The sequence below is a fragment of the Argopecten irradians genome, chromosome 6 (assembly GCF_041381155.1).
Source record: "Argopecten irradians isolate NY chromosome 6, Ai_NY, whole genome shotgun sequence".
Taxonomy (NCBI): Eukaryota; Metazoa; Mollusca; class Bivalvia; order Pectinida; family Pectinidae; genus Argopecten; species Argopecten irradians.
The window spans coordinates 28819463-28826394 of NC_091139.1; the positions used below are offsets into that span (position 1 = coordinate 28819463).

General features: G+C 32.2%; 2 non-coding genes across 2 annotated transcripts; both read left to right on the top strand.

The window, feature by feature from the left end:
* Positions 1-4578: 4578 nt before the first annotated feature.
* Positions 4579-4651, top strand: Trnaf-gaa (transfer RNA phenylalanine (anticodon GAA)). The gene has a single exon. It is a non-coding gene; the product is annotated as a tRNA-Phe (tRNA).
* Positions 4652-5213: 562 nt separating this feature from the next.
* Trnaf-gaa (transfer RNA phenylalanine (anticodon GAA)) lies at positions 5214-5286 on the top strand. The gene has a single exon. It is a non-coding gene; the product is annotated as a tRNA-Phe (tRNA).
* Positions 5287-6932: the final 1646 nt, after the last annotated feature.

Sequence of the window (6932 nt, forward strand, 5' to 3'; positions counted from 1 at the left end):
ATACATTAGTGCTTGCCTAATACCTATAACATGTATATTGGACGGTTATTGAACGTTTCGTGTTTACAAAACAGGTTTCCTCCAGCATAATCACTCGATTAGCTAAACACAATGGTACCGTACGGCCCGTCATAACATAGCATGGTAATATGTGTAGCATATTCAACATTTGATATTCTTAAATGTTTTTATCGTACCGACATTATTAACAATACTCCCCAAAACTAAAAAAAAAAATGCATGAAAATGACTTTCATAAAAATAACATAAGTACTAATTGTCTGGTAGATTTCAATCGAAAATAATCATGATTTGATTTTAGTACAGCACACCTTTTTTTAGTTTTTAGTATTGACGTTTTTTCGATAAAACAAGTTTATAAACATAGTGCAGCGTTTTATTCATTCAAGTTTGTATTGTGTAGATTAAAGTGAGTAGTTGATTACAGTAATGTTAAATAATCCATCTGTCAACTACTTTTTCTGTGAATGGTTAAATAGGGAATCGGAAACCTTAATGTGTGTACCACATGAAAATTATTTCCAAATACAGCTGTCTGCTATCCATAATCGTAGGTAGCGTTATTGGGAATGGGTCGAGGTGGTACAGCGGAAGATACAGATATAAAGTCTCCAAAGATATGCTGACATTTTGACAGGTAAGAACTGGGCCCCTGAAACTATGAAAAGGAACAAATAATATGCATACTAGGACCAATCAGCTCCCTAATTAGCTGTACTATGAAATCACCAGCACAATCACTTACCAAAATCTGAAATTAAATATCTCATATTCAAAGTAAATTGTTTATTTTATTTAAATGTGGAACTTGATATCTTGACAAGATGTGTTCTTTCAGATAGCAGGCAACAAATTGGAATTACACATGAAATGGTAGAAAATACTGTAGAACATGAGTTGTTGGTTGTGTAGAAGAGCTTTAGTTGATTTCGTGGTAGCTATGACACCATGGATATAAAAAACAACGATTTTTATATAATTATTTATATACATGAAATGATATCAAAACACGAATATTTCTTGTTATGCAATATTTACATTGGACAATTTTTCGTATGTATGTTGTCAAATAGGAATTATATATTTATATTTACTTCATTACCCATAATATAAAGTATAAACTATAGATTAATGTAGAATTGATTTGTAAGACAATCTGCTTGTTTTAAATACCCTCAATTTCCTGTTGTCCTAATGGACCTATTTCATGAAGCTAAACATTTATAAAACGCGTTTTAACTCTGTCCTCACAGTGATCTTTATTGATAGGTTGGATTGCATATTCATTGACTTCGAATAAGATAAAAAATAAGTTAAAAATGTATACCCTAAGAATCAATCACAATGATGATTCCTGCTATTTGTTCTTTGCATAAACAAACTGAATATTTATTTAGGTTTTTATTAAGATACAGTGCGAAATTATGAGTGATTCACCTCAAGAAGACAATGATGTGGTTGCCTATGTCTAATGGTTTTGAATCAAAATTACTTTACACAATCAACGAACTACACTAGATAGTAATATATGAGTAATAAAAAACTGTTATTAAGAGTACTTCAATTTCAGATTTTAATGTCATTGTTTCACGCATTGCATGATTGAGCATCCGTTATTATTCACTATAAAGTGTCGAGCGGGGGAGTAACTTGGGATGTGAGAGAGATCGATCAAAACCTGCCTGGTAACACGACCAACATAGATAAATAAGATAGTAAGAGCACTTTCACCTGTAAACAAGATGACTCACTGCAGATGTATTCTTGTTTACGCTACTACAACTATATTGTACGTGCATGTTAATTTCATTAAACGTCACGTTTTCATATCTACGCGCATGTATGTCCATGTTCGTGAGAATATTCCTTGACCTTAGCAATTTGATTCGTCGAGCTATATGTAAACATAAAAATGAAGAGTTTCTTATAAGCATCATGGAAACTGAAATAAACATACAAATGACGCAAACAGAAGCAAGCGTTTTATTGCACCTACCCTTGCACATTTTAAGGCATTTGGGGGTGGGGAAAGGCTGTAGAAAGAAAGCCGAAAACCCATATTAGGGAATATTGATAGTATTACTAGCAGGACAACGGAGCAAGGTAAGTCAACAAGACAGGAATGCAAGTCTCCTTACCACAAGCAGGCAATAAATTTGCGGTTAACTCCCACTACTTTTTACCTTCTGACGTTACACATACTGGGTTTTGCAGAAGACATCCGATTTTTATTTCATCACCCCTTTTTATAAGTTGTAGGAGGACAAAAAGCACCCACGTAATACAGGAAGGCAATATTGAGTGAACGTGCAACTTATCATGACAAAGCAAGTTTCAACAATTTGGTAGATTGTATTTGATAAATAATTCAAAACAGAAAGAACAAAGATGTTGAATACTGTTCTTTTTTAAATCAGTGGGGTTTTTTGTTGTTTGTATTTTATCATTTAATTTTAGTTAAGTCCAAAAGACGATAACAAATCAATATCAACTATTTATTTGCTTCTAAGTCACTAAATCGCCGGTTTTGATCTGCACCATCCGTTAGCAACAGTTATCAAGCAAGATATCATTTTGCACTCAGACATACCCGCGATTATCTTCTCCCACAAGTAATCATTTAGCACTGTAGGTGTTACTACCCTACCTATCTACAACATTTGACACGGGTAATAAAATCAGTACGCATGTAGTTTATAGAATTAGTTTTTAGTGACTAGATTAGGCATTCAGTCCAAAATGAATGTAATGCATATATATCTGTGAATTGATTTTGTCGATTTTTTGAATGAACATTATTTAAGCGGTTACAAAACTTCTCCAGTGCATATATTTTTTGTTGTAACTGAAGTGAAATAATGCATTCTACATGTTTGCCTGTCCATTTGAATGGTTTCCACAGCTTAATTCACCAAACCTTATGGCTTTCAATAGATTACTGAAGGGAAAAATAGAATGTCAAAATGTTCACTCAGTTACATGTAAGCACACTTTATATATATATATATCTAATTATAATTATGATTTCCATGATTAAATATTGCAAAAACCAACCGGTAACATTACCTTTAAATTCAAATATTAAGATGAGTAAAATGTATATTTAATGATTTATTGAATGAGCTGGACGTAATTGAATGACTTATGCTTTACTCATTTTCATAAACCTGCAATTCTAAAGAGTACACATATAAAATATAACGGTTGTCACCTCAGTCATGAAATGCATGAACATGATTTGCTAGCTTATTAAGGTCAGATATAAAACTGATGCCTCACTGCTGTCACTACAGAGCTGACAGGGATACACTTTTGTTTGCCCTCTCTCGTCTCTCGACAAGCACTGGCTACCATAACGACATGAGTGTCTGCCTATCAGAATTGAAGAGCAGGTCAATAAATTAAAAACTCAATACTCATTCATCACAAGTAATCGACACGACACCTTTACATTAAATTACAAGTAAGAATGGTAGTATCTTATATCAAAATACAATCTAATTAAATTACACTTTCTATGATATTAAAATGTTTTTCATCACTGAGATTAATTTTGATTAGTTTGTCAGGATGTAATGGGATGTTTGTGACAGATTGTACTTGTAGGGATAGACAAACGGACTATATAGATAGTGTATCATCTCCTGGTGTTTCTCAGGTGATCGTAAAATGGACTAAATAGTATAGACTACAGGTAAACATGACAACGTCATGATCAAAATCTTATCGAAGATGTTTCGAGAACATGTAAGATGGGGTTGATGTCCTTTACGGGTCACTGATCAGCAGCACGTTGTATATTATATGACGGCAAACACGAATAGACAAACAACAAACAAAACGATACTTTATTACAGGGAGTTTTAATAATTAACAAAGACGTTGATTGGTTGAACTAATAACAGAATACAGTGATGAATTAGTATTAATACGCATAGGGATTATAGTTTTAACTTATTTTAGGTGATAATTAAAGCAACCGGAATAAAAACACAATGGAAATGATTACATAAATTAATAACCGTACCAGTATGCAATTTGATTAGAATGCAGACATTAATTTTTACCCTTATGGGATAATCAAATGTTTCTACTATTGATAATGAGAACATTTAAATCAATTTAAAACATTTTTTTACTTTGTTATTCAATAGAGCTAGTGAAGTAATTACAAATGAGCATGAAAATCAATTGACAGATAAAAAAGAAGAAGAAGAAAGCAAAACTTAAACAAGTATGTAGATATTAAAATTAACCATGATTTTTTTTACAGTCATGTTTAATATAAGTATCAATGTAAGTATTGATTTCACCACATGATGAAAATACAAAAATATAACTGCAATAGTATCATTTTGAAACGAGATGAAACCAAAATTGCAATAATATTGAGTACTTATGAAAAGATGTGTTCCTTTCAGAATAACCGAATATTCAGTGGTATTTTTGAAGAAAATATTTCATTTTGAATGCCTTCTCTGAAATATCTGTTAGCAACTGTAATCAATAGCAAGATATCATTCCTGCACTCAGACATACCCGTGCACACATATCGTGGCCGAAATAGCTCAGTTGGGAGAGCGTTAGACTGAAGATCTAAAGGTCCCTGGTTCGATCCCGGGTTTCGGCAATTATCTTTTTAAAATTTTATTTTTGACTAACTATCTGTTTGAGTTATTTTATACATTGAAAAAATAGATGATAGTCAATATATTTACAGATAAAATAATGTTTACATAAGATAAGTAATGTGTGATTTGCATTCACGATGTACTGGTATTGACTACTATATTTATATATATGATACACGATATGGTACAATCAACCCTGCCTATAAAGACTACTCAATGGAGAGAAAATTGTCTTTATCATCCGGTGGTCCTTATATACAGGTTGTATTGCATTGCCATTGGTCATGCATGACCCTCAGAGAAGGGATTTAAGTTATTAAGCAGATGGTCTCTATACAGAGGTGGTCGCTTAGACAGGTTTTACTGTATTTATTATTTATGACAGGTATGATGAATGATTACACATGGACAGAAAAAAAAATAATGTTGCTAGCAAACACTGTTACAGTATAGAAAATAATCTCTAGACAGCAAAGATTACTTGGGGATTTAAAGGAGTGTTGTACTGTCGGTTGAACGACTTAAGGCTTGCGGTCATGATGGCCTCGTTATGATATCGCGGCCGAAATAGCTCAGTTGGGAGAGCGTTAGACTGAAGATCTAAAGGTCCCTGGTTCGATCCCGGGTTTCGGCAGTTAACAATTTTTAATATTAATATTAATATCATGTTTTATATTCTGTTGTAGATACCGATGATATTTTTCAGTTTTTGTGTGACGTAATAGATTATGTAGATCTGTAGATTTATCTCTTAGTTCACTCATGCACATATCTATCGAGCGGGCCATATTACTGCAGTGTAACTGTGACGTTAGTCAATGCATTTAAACTATAGGCTTGGTTAAATAAACAGGAACTACCCTTCACAGTAAACATACATTAAAAACTCGTCAGTCCAAATCTGAGCCAGATATTGAGATAAATCATTGTTGACCAGGTCTATTATTAATCATGCTGTACTGATAATTTGTCATTCATCTTATCTATTGTCGACAATGAGTCTATGCAAGATCACATGATAAATCATTACTTCAATTAAACTTTAAGTAGTACAGGTCCGTATTAGTGGTGGAAATGTTGTCATGTTTTTGTTATGTCAGACATGTGTAGATGCTACTTAAACACTTGTTGCGGTTACCCATCGGAAAATTGCTAAAACATATTACTTAAGAGCTTCCACTTGGGTTTTATAGTGCTAGGTTTTCTGTCTCCAATTTATATTTTCACATCAGCTTTCGATTTTGCAAAAATGTGATCTAGAATTTTTAAAAATGCAATGTTTGATAACTGCATCGGTTAAGACCCATTATTCACACCAATAACATTAACGTGTATGTGAAAGCGACATTGCAAGTTAATTCAACGATTTCAATTTTTCAGATAGACGAGTGTAATGCAAAAATCAAAGCCGATATCTATTTGCATTGGTGGTTGATACTATTTTTTTTCATAAATATTTTCACAATTTATCAATGTAAGAAAGAAAAATCTGCTAATGATCACTTATAGGAACGATGTGAATATTTCAACGTGTGATTTTACCTCAAAATAAGTTTTTCAAGAATAAATTTAAAGTGAGGCAAAATAAATAACGAATACATAAAAAAGATAAGAACCATGTGCTCTGAAAGAATTATCTTACTTTGCTTTATCGACACAATTCTAGGTCAAATCTGGGTCAAGGTCCTGCAAATAAAAAATCGGGAATTAAACCAATCATTTGATACTTTTGCAAGCCCTTGAATCGCTACTCTGGTTCCTTTGAACGATAGTTATTAGATCAAATGTTCGTTTGTTTCATGTTGTTTTTTTTTTTTTTTTTTTTTTTTTTTTTTTTTTACATGGACTATTTTTCCGCTGATTGTGAATCTTGGCAAAATATGAGGAAATGCATGTTTCTGGAGAAAATATGAAGCTCAGAGAAATCAAATAAATTGCACCAAAGTATTATGATCTGCTCACTAGTTTCTTTTTTAGCTTTCACTGGATCCATATTGACTTAAAATATCATTTTATTTCTTTACTTAAAAATAACAAAAATAATAAACTAGCGAGGGAATTAAATTATTTAAACAGCCGTTGAACTATCTTTTTTATAATGCTGTCCGCATATCATTTTCATAGAAATCAACATATTCAGTTATAAAAATATCTATTAATAGCTATTCATGACATAATTTACTACAAACATTAGTATTTTCACTACAGTCCCTACTAAGGACATTATCATTATTCCAATGAATCTGGTACCGATTTTTCTAATCAAACTTCAATAAAAAC